This window comes from Anabrus simplex, chromosome 12 (assembly GCF_040414725.1).
Source record: "Anabrus simplex isolate iqAnaSimp1 chromosome 12, ASM4041472v1, whole genome shotgun sequence".
Lineage (NCBI taxonomy): Eukaryota > Metazoa > Arthropoda > Insecta > Orthoptera > Tettigoniidae > Anabrus > Anabrus simplex.
Window position 1 is genome coordinate 12,964,316 of NC_090276.1, and position 13,404 is coordinate 12,977,719.

Consider the following 13,404-nt stretch of genomic DNA (forward strand, 5'->3'; position numbering starts at 1 on the left):
CACCATTATTGTTTAATTGTGTGTTGGGAAAAATCCTGCAGGAATGGAATAAGATGCGTCAACCTAACATCAAGATTTGCAGAAAAATAAGACTCAATTGTTTAGCATTTGCTGATGATATGGAAGAAGCTAAATTGCAAATAGAAGAACTTTATAACATAGCAAGAAAAGTTGGATTGCAAATTTCATATGAAAAAACAGAAAGAATGCCAACCTTCCCTGTTACAGCACCAACCAATAACTTAGCCAATACCAAACAAATTAAAATTGTGAATAAGTTTAAATATCTTTGTGAAATAACTTGAACACCAATGAAAAATCATCAATAGAAAGCAGAACATTTAAGTTAAAAAAGGCACAACGAATTACATGGCCAACGTACAAGAAAAAAATCTCTTTCAATAAATGCTAAACTTCAACATACTGTTCCGTCATTAAACCTGAAGTGACTTATGCTTGTGAAACACTAAATTGAACACCAAAGCAACAACTGATACACTGCAAAAGGTTGACAGAAGGATACTCAGAACAATCATTAATAAAAAACATCAGGTGGATGGACAACGGAGATTATTACCTAATGCAGTGGTTTATAGGGAAAGTGAATCTATAATAGATACGATAAGAAAAAGAAGAATTTCCTTTTTCTGTCATCTTTCTAGATTAAATAATAGGATAATAAAACGACTACCAGTATTTAATTACTTTTGGAAAAGTAAAACAAAAAATGATTGGTTTAAAGAAGTTCAGAATGATTTAGAAGAGCTGAATATTACAATGAAGCAAATTGAAAATAAAGAAAAAAGGATTCTCAAGAACAAACAAATAAGATTGTCATTAAAAACTGTACAACACAAATATGTCATATGATGAAGAAAGGGCAGCCAGGTCAGCCAGAATGAAGGTTTTGGGAAAGGAAGATGATGCAAGCTAAATCTTCAGTTAATTCTTTATCAACATAAATGTATTTGGGTTTGATTTAAGTGCTCCAATGTGGGCGTGAACTATGTAAATAAATGTTATTTGCATAACCAAGCAGTTAATGCACAGAAAAAACAGGTACTGGTAAGCATACAGTTCAATTTGTAAGACTTCCTGATTGAACAACTTCAACAATATACATACACTTTTCCAAAAAACCAGTTAAAAAGTTACAAGAATTAAATATTTCTTTCCCTTAACAAAAATAATTTTGATCTAGTATCACTCATTTAAAGAAGTTCCAAGATATGTATGCAACTCACAGAACCAGCTTTCTGAACAGGAAATAATCACCTGATGCTTTTTTTTTTCCCCCCCCCCCCCACAGCCATCTTTGAAGAATTCACCTTCATCTCTACCACTACAGAGGAACATCATTACTTTAATGTTCACTCAGGTATTGACAATTACTTTTATGGCTTGCTTCATCTTTCCAGCTGTATTACAAATAATGAAAGACCACCTATTAAAACCTTTGAAGAAAGAATGTGTTTAAACCTTATAATTCTTCGCCACAGCACGGATCTAATAGCAAGATGCCTAGAGAGCAATGACCAACACAAATCAAGCTGGGCTTAAACGCCTTTCTCTCCTTTCATATTCAACAAAATGAAGTGGTGGTTGTGATTGTTTTAACAGACAACTAGGCAACCATCCTCTATAAAATGCTAAGAGAGACAAACCTGAAGAGATGCAACACTTAAAAAAATTAATGTAGTGGCCAAAGACAGACAAGGGCCACGAAGGGTGTGAAAGTTAAAGACTCCCAAGGCCTCAATACCTAATACAGTCGGGGTCTGAAAAGAATAAGAGTTGACCAAGGGAGGTCAGGATAGATGAAAGTGAAGAGACTGGCACAAGTATGTGGAAGCAATGCCAGGAATCAGCTCTGGGCCCCGTGGTAAACAACTCACATTCCCAAGTTGAAAGCTTCGAGCCCTTTTAATCACCTTACAACAGGCAGGGGATACTGTGGATGTTATTTTGCTGCCCCCACCAACAGAGGAACAAGACAAGGTCATCCCTAAAAGGGTGATAGGCCAAGAGAGGAGAGAGTGATTCTGCATGAGGATAAAGTGAATTCCAGGAATTGAGACATCTCAGCAAAATGGTTCCTCCAATACACACGAACAGGCAAGGTGTGCACACCACACAGAATATTATGGGCGGCTAACTACAGTTTCCTCCCATAGGCTCCCATCCATTTGTCTAAAATGCTGTCGCACCCAGATCCAAGCAAGGTTACCAGATCGCCAGTAAGTGAATTTGCTACCTATCTTTCGCTCGATAACAGTATGAAGAATGGGATCGCTAATCACTGTATCTCTTTCATTCTGTGGTTCTGCTGCTCTGCACATCGCACCTCACCTCTCAACTGCCCTAGGAGAAATCGGCATGACTAGTTGATTCCATTGCTGTAATATCTATGACACAGGGGGAAGTGCATCCAATTTTTAAAAATTGGTTTTTATTTTTACAATTTGCTTTATGTTATACCGGCACAGTTAGGTCTTATGGTGATGAGATAGGAAAGGCTCAGGAGTGGGAAGGAAGCAGCTGTGGTCTTAAGGTACAGTCCCAGCATTTGCCTGGTGTGAAAACAGGAAACTGTCTTCAGGGCTGCTGTCATTGAGGTTTGAACAACATCCAATTTTAAAAAGAATGTTATTCCCAAGACAGCAGGTGCTGACAAGTGTGAAAATGAACCACATCATTAGTGTCTCACCTCTACAAAATTCCAAAATCTAGACCTATCATTTACAGAAGAATGGAAAGAATTTTTAAGCTGAGTTGGGAGAAGATCAGTTTGGCTTCAGAAAAAAATAGGAACACATGAAGCAATCCTGGCTTTACAGGATCGAATTAAGGACAAGCCCACATACATGGCATTCATAGATCTAGAAAATGCAATTGATAACTTTGATGAGTAATACCAATATAGCAGGTCCGTTATTGGATATTATAAATTTTCCAGCGAACTCATTCCTGCTTGCCAGTGTTTCACCTCAGTGTGCTAAGTTGGGTTCATCAGTTGGTAAATAGCACACCTACAAAGAAGCATGGCTAGTGCATACCGTGGAGACCACTGCGTAGGCTAATTGGAGCCACCAGCAGTGCCAATGCACTATGAGCGTGTCATTTTCAAAAAATGATGCCTGCCTGACCATCAGAAATCCAGATGAATTCCATAGGGAACCTGAAAATGAAAAATTTATTATGTCCAATAATGGACCAACCATATTGGTATTATAAATTTACTCACAAATATTGCAGGTTCCCTATGGGAATTGGGATCTGTATCAACTGATTGGACCAAGCTATTTGAGATTCTGAAGGTGATAGGGATCAGATACCCAGGAAGAATTATCTATGAACTGTACCAGTGGCGGTGGCCTCTCAGGAGCACATGAGCACGTGAACACCCAGTTTTTAATAAATCTTTACACATTCATGGACAATTAAAAACTTTCCTTTCTTTTGACCTGATTTCAACAATCGATCAAAAGCATTCGACTTATATCGAAGCTCTGTTACACCGACAGTTGTTCGTTTTGACTGACAATGCAGCGAGCACACTGGATAATGCGCTATTGTGCTGAAGACTATATGCATGCGCAAAGCAGATGGCGTCATGGTTTATGCTCTTATATACCCATAAGCGAGGAGCACGGTAAGGTACGTGCCTTGCCGTCTAGAGCCACCCTCGAACCACTGGTAGTATTACAGTTGACCACAAGGGTCCACCACCTCCCCCATTACGGTTAGCCACAGCCTCGCAGGAGCTACTACTGCATTTACATTACCGGCAGATCTCGCTAGTAATTCTGAATAGGCATTTTCTGGCTCTTTGTGAACAGGTGTTCGTAACTGCAGGAAGAAATTTGCTTTATCTTGTGATTGGAAAATCTTTAAGTGAAATTAATTTGAGTTGTGTTTTGCTTCTGTATGATTTGTAACCATGGTATTCTTTGTGTAAGTGGAAATGAATTCAGTTCAGGTAATTTTAAACAGCAAAATATTAACCTATCAGGATAAATGAGAAATTAAAACCCTTGGACCAGACAGACTAGAGTTGATTATCGAAAAAAGTTACAAAAACTGACAAAACGCGAGTATAGGCATAAGTTTAAGAAAGAACTGTAGAAACCCGCATGTGGCTCTGGATGTAGATCTAGGAATGTGTTTTTGTTTGTATTGTAGAGCAAAAAAGAAGTGTATGGAATTCAGCTGGGTGCAAAGACCTTGCTCATTTGAGTGCAAAAATAAATAAACATGAAAATTCTCATGCACACAGACATGAGTACTGAATTCTCTATGCTAGTGTTGTCCATAATTTCCAAGATGAGAATAATTAACATGTGATACAGTAGAATCCTGATTGACCGAGATAATGTGGAGACTATTGGGGTCAATTCGGAAACTATTTTTTAAAAAATTGACTGGTCAATGCGGTACAAATTATTTCTATGCTCCTCTCTCTTCGGAGTCTGCAAGATCTGGATAAATTGCCGAATGGTATGGACATTTTTTTATCAAGCTGTTTTACGTCCCACCATCACAGATATGTCTCACGGCGACTATGGGATAGGAAAGGGCTAGGAGTGGGAAGCAATCAGCCTCAATTGAGGTACAGCTGCAGCATTTGCTTTGTGTGAAAATGGGGAACCACTGAAAACCATCTTTAAGGCTGCCGACAGTGGGGTTCGAACCCACTATCTCCCGAATGCAAGCTCATAGCTATGCACCCCCTGACCGCACGGCCAACTCTCTGAATTGACAGTCTGAGGAGTACAGATGAAAATTCAGAATAAAAGTACTGGAATGCAGTCAAAGTGATGCAGGAAATATTAGATTAGGAAATTAAGTCTTAAAGTAAGAACAGTAGATGAATCTTATTACTTGGGCAGTAAGAAACTAATGCAGTATCAAGGTCAGACTAGCACAAGCAAGGAAGACCAGAAATTTGCGCACTTCAAACCTTGATACAGGAATAAGATGTTTTTGAAGACTTGTGTGAAAGTGAAACCAACTGTAACTCCGAAAGTGAGGAAATTTAAGATGATTATGATGCTTGTTTAAAGGGGCCTAACCGAGGTCATCGGCCCCTAATGGTACAAAATGAAATGACAAACAAGTTCAAAATCATCCACTGACCAAAATAGAAAATGTCATGAAGAATGAATAGATGGACATGAACAAAAAAAAAAAAAAAAAAAACAGTGGACAACTCAAAAAAAAAGATCTAAATAATAGTGTTACTGACCAAGGGACCACTCATAAAGCACAATCTTGAATCTAGGATGCTTGATGTCAAAAGGGGTCCAAAATCCAGATCAAAGGCCCCTCAGAATGGTACTTATCGCTAGTAAAGTAGAACGATGGTATTTGTCATGTTGGGGTACTAATCAAAAGTAGCGAAGACTCACAGTGTTCCACACATAATGGTACTACTCACAAGTATTGTACGACTCACAGGTAACGCACACCCATGGTGTTCTCACACAATGGCGCCACTCATAACCAATGCAAGCCGATGGGGTTCCTCACCTAGGTGTACTAATCACGGGCGCCGGTATTCCCGTGGTGTTCGTCACATAGTGGGTACTAATCACAGGCAATGCAGACCAACAGTGTTGCTCATAGTGCTACTAATCACAGGCAACGCCCAGACCTGTGGTGTTTCTCACATGGGTGCGACTCTGGTACTGGAAACCCACAGTGACCCTCTCTCTGCTGCTACTAAGCACAAACCTATTTCGTACCTCATATAGTGGTACTACTCTCAAGTAAAGGTGACCCATGGTGTTCCCCGCGTGATGGTACTAATCAAAAGTAGTTTCATGGTTCTAAGACGATCATCCCTTGGTCGCCCCTTTTAGTCTCTTACGACAGGCAGGGGATACCATGGGTGTATTTTTCATCAGCATCCCCCATCCACAGCAGGTAGAGAGAGAAAAAAAGAAAAGGAAAGGATCTGTCACTTTGAAAAATGAAGTAAAGGACAAAGAAAGGCAAGGGCTACGAAGGGCATGAAAATGAAAGACTCCCTAGCCCTTGAATGCTCTAATACCGCCGGGGTCGGAAAAGAAGAGTTGAGTAAGGAAGGTCGGACAGGATAGAAGAAAGTGAGGAACCTGGCACAAGTGGAAGCAATACCAGGACTCAGCTAAGGGCTCCGTGGTCGCCAATCCACACTCCCAAGTTGACAGTCCCTTGGGTCCCTTTTAGTGGCCTCTTACGACAGGCAGGGGATACCGTGGGTGTATTCTTCGCCTGCATCCCCACCCACAGGGGGTGGTGTGTGTGATCCGCGAGAGGTATTTTATTTCCCTCAAGTCCGCCAGCAAGCCGGTTAGGACCCCCCTATCCACCACCTGGGACGCGCCACGTGGAAGTAACACGTCTCCCCCTGCTACGCCAGCGTAGTAGGTTCGTGGAGGAAATTTAAGCTTTTGAAATGTGATGTCATAGAACACTCAAGGCAAGATTGGTAGATCAAATCCCTAATGAAAAGATAATGAATTTTTATTTATTAGCTGAGGCACCTGAGCTAAAGCTCACTGTGGTGCAGTACATTCTAATATTATCATGCCTACAGAGTATTCATAAAGTAAATTAATACACTCCTGTTACATCAAATTAGTTAATTTTGGTTACATGAATAGATCTAACTATTACATATCACAACTTACATTAGTACCATAAAATATCAATATCTCGAATATGTATGTTTTGTTTTGTATAATTGAATTGTCTCATAATGATATGCTGTAAGAGTAAACAAGCAAACAAACTACTAAATATACAAGGAAAATATAACAGTTCAAAATTTAAATATATTTTTTTCTACATAAGATAATTCTTTAACTTAAATTATCAATTGATGAAAGAACAATATGACAGGATTTTGCCAGAAGAGAGAGGATACATCTTAAAAAAAGATAAGTATAGGCAGTACTGTAGGAACCCAAAATACCTGGGAGTCACCCTGGACATGTCCTTGACCTACAAGAATCACCTCTCAATGTGTCAGCCAAGATCAAGACCAGGAATAACCTTCAAAAGCTGGCGAGCACATCCTGGGGTGCTAATGCTCAAATCCTGATATCAACTGCTCTTTCACTTCCTTATTCTGTCGCTGAATATTGCTGTTCTACTTGGACTAGCACACATCCAGCTGAATCAAGCAATGTGTATCATTACAGGGTGCATCTGACCAACTAACACACACTGGCTTCCCACCCTAAGCCACATACCACCTACAGCCCTAAGATCACAATCACTGTTTAACTTATGGAAGAATAGAAAACAATCCTCACCTCCCTATTCATTCTGACATAGCTTCTCCAGCTAAATGACAAATCCAGACACCCTTCTTGGCATACTGCAATGAATCTACAGGACACCACCTTTAATGTATTGGACGCCTGGAAAGAAGAATGGCAACAGCAATCCTCGTTGCCACATTATCACATTAAGAACCCCTGCAAGTGCCCAGATGGATTTTTCCTTCTCAGACGGCAGTGGAAGATGCTAAACCTAATTAGGACCAGCCAAAGTAGATGTGGAGCCACTCTCTTCAAATGGGCATGGAAGACATCACCGTAACGTGACTGCGGAAAAGAGGAGCAGACAGTGGATCACATTGCATTTGAGAGTCCTTTGCGTGCTTATAGAGGCTCTGTAGAGGACTTCCTGTCTCAAGCGAAGCTCTTTTCTGACTTTCATCTTTTGATATGGAACTTAAGTTATGAAGTTGAGATGGTTGTTATACATATTGTATATAATATTGTATTCATACACTAAATAAATAAGAACAGTACAGGTAGACCAAGATATGAATATAACAAACTTGAGTAGATATAGGATGTAGAAGTTTTACAGAAATAAAATGGAAGGGCTCCAAACCAGAATATGGATGATGACCCAGACAACATCATTCCCATTAAAAACAGTTCTTTCTTTGGGGCTATGAAGTAGAATTTTTTAAGCTGTGTAGAAAGTTACAAATACAAATAGGAACACCATAGCGGTTAACTAGTTCGAGTCCCGTTGGTTGGAAAAATTTTCACTATCAGTATTTTGGCCAGCAGGATAGAAGTGGTGGTGTACATTTTATCACTAGATTGTGGGCCAAAAGCCTGGATTAAATTCTGAACATCACCGCAGTGTTCATATGCAGCGAGGGCATACGACCTCCTTTGTGCTATTCAACACGAGTCAATGTGCCAACACCGGGTTTCACCCTCTCCCTACTATCATACTGTATATCACTAAATCCATTTCATCCCAAGAAGAGCTTCCGGTCGTAAAAACTTGTTACGAAGATCTCTCTTCGTACCAGACCCTTTTTACTGTAACTTCTCACATCCCAATTTTTCTCACAAGAGAACGTTTGGGTCCTTTTACTGAAGTTTAAATGGGGAAGAAAAAAGTAAAAATTTAATACAATTTACTGAACAGTGAATACAAATAAGTATAGTACTTTTCAACTAATTTTCTTTCTTTTCACATTTTCACACTATGGAATCATGCGGAATGTGAGTGGGAGTTTGACAATAAGACATTTTCTCTAGCAACAGCCTCAAAATTTTATTGCATTTGCCAATAGATTAATTTAGGATATACAACGTACATTCTACATTAATTTACAGCACCTCATATGAGCTAGTCTGGAAATGTGTATTAAATCCTAAGAGGAAAGTGCTTTACGTCGCACCGACACAGATAGGTCTTATGGCGAAGGTGGGGTAGGAAAGGACTGGGAACTGGAAGGAAGTGGCCGTGGACTTAAGGTACAGCCCCGGCATTTGCCTGGTGTGAAAATGGGAAAGCACGGAAAACCATCTTCAGGGCTGCCGACAATGGGGCTCGAACCCACCATCTCCCAAGTACTGGATACTGGCCACACTTAAGCGACTGCAGCTATCGAGTTATATGAACAAAGGAATTATTAGTTATTATATAATTAAATAATGTTTAATAGGTTTTATTTGACTGCCTCGTTTTTTACGGCTAAGCTCCTGAACTACCAACCATGAATCACTTAGATGTTCGTCCTTAACTTCAATTGCTTCTTTTTTCAGGAACTACTCTACAGAACTATGACTAACTGATGCCAAAGTCTGTTATAACAATTTATTCAATTGCAACACAAACATACGAACAAAATTAAAAGTTAAAAACTGTTCAAATGAAGTTTGAAAAGTATCAAACCATACAATTTTTATTGTTATCAGGCTAAGAGCTCCTTCAAAACTTGGTTGACTGACAACACCAACTTCTTATCGTTATACATTCGTTGTCGAATAAATGAGTGACAACGGTTAAATGTTCTGCAAAATTTGTGGGTAATACGATCCCAGGTACACTACACAGCAAGAAAGCATTTTTTAAAGAAAATTATATTGTGATATCAATTTTTATTGCTGTAATTTTTAAATAATTTGGTGCAGGTCTTGACTGTCGAACATATTGCGGTGCTGCAAGAGATGGCATGGGCAAGCATTTGTTTACACTCAACACGAAAAACTGCTGCTAGATGCAATCAAGTGGAGATTCCTCTAAGCACAAATTGTAAGGAAAAAAGAAGGAAAGAACTATTTCGACCGATTCTGAAAAATAGCCCTTATTTCCGTGAAAGGCCAATTTAAGGGATGAGTTTATGAGTACTTTGTCAGATGAAGGCTGTGTACCACGGTAGGATTGGTATGCTTAGAAATACAGCAAGTTTTAGAAACTTCTTGTACACTGGAATTTAATCATTTTTAAATTTAAAATGTATTAGTTTTAAGTATGATACTCCACCCACATTCTAATTATTTTACCCTCTTACAGCTCACATTTCTAATAAATTTATACCAGGAGAATGAAATATAACTCATGGCAACTATGACAATAAACAAAGTGAGGAAGAAAAAGACTGATGAAACAATGTTGGAAGACTGGTTACAGTACCAGTACAGAAGACTTTGCGCAATTAGAGTAGCAGCGAATAGTTTTTAAAATAAAAAGTAGATTGTGCGTTAACAGTGTAGAAACGAGAAGCTTGTTGTGATGTTAAACGACGTACCGGTATTTACGAGAAATCCACAGGCCTGAAAATGTCATGCAATACCGACACGTAGAATGTATTATTGTACAATTATGTTATTAGCTTTACGTCCCATTACTACTTTTCAGGTTTTCTGAGTCACCGAGGTGCACTTATGTATTCCTTCAGAAGTTCTTTTAAGTGCCATTAAATCTACCGACACGAGGCTGACGTACTTGAGTACCTTCAAATACCACCGGATTTAACAAGATCGAGCCTGCCAAGTTTATTACTGTTGTTAGTACTATGTCATTAAATTCTATTATCATTGTTATCTAATTTATTTATTTATGCCTAGTGCAAACGATTGCCAGTACTAATAAAGAGAAAACCAGGCATTGATTAATAATAGGTAACAATAATGTTAATGTTATTGGCTTTATGTCCCACTAAGAAATGAAATGGCGTATGGTTTTTAGTGCCAGCAGTGTCCGAGGACAAGTTCAGCTCACTAGATGCAGATCTTTGACTCCCGTAGGCGACATGCGCGTCGTGGTGGAGAAATGAAGACATACAGTACACCTAGGCCCCGTGTCAGCGAAATTAACCAATTTTGGATAAGATTCCCGACCCTGCTGGGACCCTGTGACCAAAGGCCAGCACGCTAACCATGGAGCCGGACGTCCCACTAAGTTAATTTTAAGGTTTCCGGAGAAGCCGAGGTGCCGGAGTTTAGTCCCGAAGTAGTTCTTTTGTGTGCCAGTAAATCTACCGACACAAGGATAACGTATTTGAGCACCTTGAAATACCACCGGACTGAGCCAGGATCGAACCTGCCAAGTTGGGGTCAGAAGGCCAGCGTCTTAATCGTCTGAGCCAAACAGCCCGGCAGGCATTGAATAAATCACAATCTTGCTTACAAAGTTCATAAGCAGTTAACTTAATTCTATTTATTAAAGGAAACCAGTGGCTAAAATCATTTCACCTCACATTCCTCATTCTCATCTGACATTCAAGTAGTTTTCCTCGGAGCATCGATGTCAAGAAGAAACGTAAGTAGATTACAACCCAACCCAAACACATTTTTCCTCTCAATGGAGAAGCCCTACTAGATTTCATTTTCTGAATTCTTTTATGCTCTCGGTGGAAAGCTGAGTGCATATTTTTAATTTCCTTCCGTTCCTGGACACTGCAGTCATTTTTCTGAGAGCCGTTTCAACTTGTCCTTAATGCTATTGTTATAATCACTCTAAGTAACATTCCACAATTCCGGAGCATTGTGGTAATCCTCAAATTGAGTGTTTTCAATAGCCCACTTCATCTTGCCGCACGGAAACTGTAGCACCGATCCACAGTGACGGGATCCCGGGGCGACACTGTTCGACAAGCACATTTGAGGCATGCGCCACCAGGGAGTGTTTGACAGACCGCAACATGTCTAATGCCACACAACCGCACGCTAGGGTACATGTCGCGCCGTGTTTCCTCAATTGAAAGTCGACTGCAACATGCGTCAATGTCCCATGCTCTATGTCGCCTCTGTGGAATCCCACCTTAACGTATATTACCGGTACGTCGCAATTTTACTCTACGGAACGTGCCGTACGATTGCTTTTAATGAAGTTCAATAAATCAACATTAATCTCCATTTAGGACAGTCGCTCAGGTGGCAGATTCCCTATCTGTTTTCCTACGGTAGCATTTTCTTAAATTTACTGCGAAGAATTTGGAAATTTAACATCTCCCTTGGTAAATTATTCCAATCCCTAACTCCCCTACCTATAAACTAGTATTTGTCCCATTTTTTTCTCTTGAATTCCAGCCTTATCTTCGTATTGCGATATTTCCTAATTTATAAAACACCAAACTTATTCGTCTACTCCAAAGTCTTCTCAGCTCAAACTTTGCAACATTTTCGTAACGCTACATCTCTTGTCGGAAATCACCCAGAACAAATCGAGCTGCTTTTCTTTGGATTTTTTCCCCCTTTAGTTCTTGAATCAGGTAATCCTGGTGAGGGTACCATACACTGGAACCGGAGACGTATGCCCTTTACATCCTTACTCCTACATACCCTCAATCGTGTGCAGAGAACTGTAGCCTTTATTTACAACACCGTTTATGTAATTACCCCAACGAAGACCTTTCATTATATAAACACCTAGGTACGTAGTGATTTCCAGAAGAAACTTCCACCCCATCAGCGCGGTAATTAAAATTGGAAGGGTTTTTCCTATTAGTGAAACTCAACCTGACTTAACCTCGGTTATCATAATACCGTTGCCTGCTGTCTGTCTCAACACTTGCAAAGTCTCTTTGCAGTTGCTCACAATCGCGTAACGTATTTATTACTGTATACAGTAAAACATCCGCAAAAAAGCCTCCGATTCCCGTTCTTTACTCATATAACTTATAAAAGAAAAAGGTCCAATAATACTGCCTTGAGGAATTCCCCTCTTACAGGATCAGAAAAAGTTTCACCTACTCTAATTCTGAGATTATCTAGAAATATAGTCACCCATTCAGTCACTTTTGTCTAGTCCAATAGCCCTCATGTTTGCCACAATAGTCTCCCATTATCTACCCTTTGATACGTCAACCGCGATGCAGTCCATTTGACCTGTATCCAAGTTACCCACTATAACTTGCTGGAATCGTACAAGTTAAGCTTCAGTGGTATAACCTTTCCTAAACCTGAACTGCCTTCTATCGAACCAGTTTCGCAAACATGTCTAATGTAATCAGAAATAATGCTTTCCCGAAGCTTGCATGCAACGCGTGTCAAACTTGCTGGCCTGTAATTTTCAGCTTTATGTGTATCACCGTTTCCTTTATACACAGGGGCTACTATAGCAACTCTCCATTAATTTGGAATAGTTCCTTTATGCAAACAATAGGCAAATTTTTCAGATATGGCTGGCCTACTATCTCCCAACCCAATGTCCTTAGTTATATCCCCGGAAGTTAGAATAGGGAAGAATGAAAGAGTATAATATAGACACTTGCCGAACACTGGATGTAAATACGTGTAGTACTTTTCAACTCGAGATAGAACTTCTGTAAATATAACACTACCTAATTCACAGCTAATTAGAACTAACGAAAACGTTTAAGTTTCAATGCTTGCTGGTACCAATTTGACAGATACGTAGGACAATTCCTGCTTTCATCCTCGTGACTAAGCTATAATTTATAACTAAGCAATATTTTAGCTCAACTCTTAAGTATACGATTAACAAGTCAACAGCTAACGTTGGATGATATTCAATCAATTACCAGAAGACTGACAAATATTGTTCATATGAGCTAATAGCCTTACCTGTCACGTCGTGCGATGGATACGGTGTGAACCCACACCTAGCACTTGCCGAGTGAGACTGCGACAGCGC

At 39.7% G+C, this 13,404-nt stretch overlaps 1 long non-coding RNA gene across 1 annotated transcript in view; it reads right to left on the reverse strand.

The window, feature by feature from the left end:
• The window catches only part of LOC136884075 (uncharacterized), a 54,018-nt gene extending 40,614 nt beyond the window's left edge, over positions 1 to 13,404 (reverse strand). Inside the window, exon 1 of the long non-coding RNA XR_010861300.2 lies at positions 13,335 to 13,404. This is a non-coding gene — a long non-coding RNA (uncharacterized lncRNA). The remainder of the gene's footprint in view (positions 1 to 13,334) is intronic.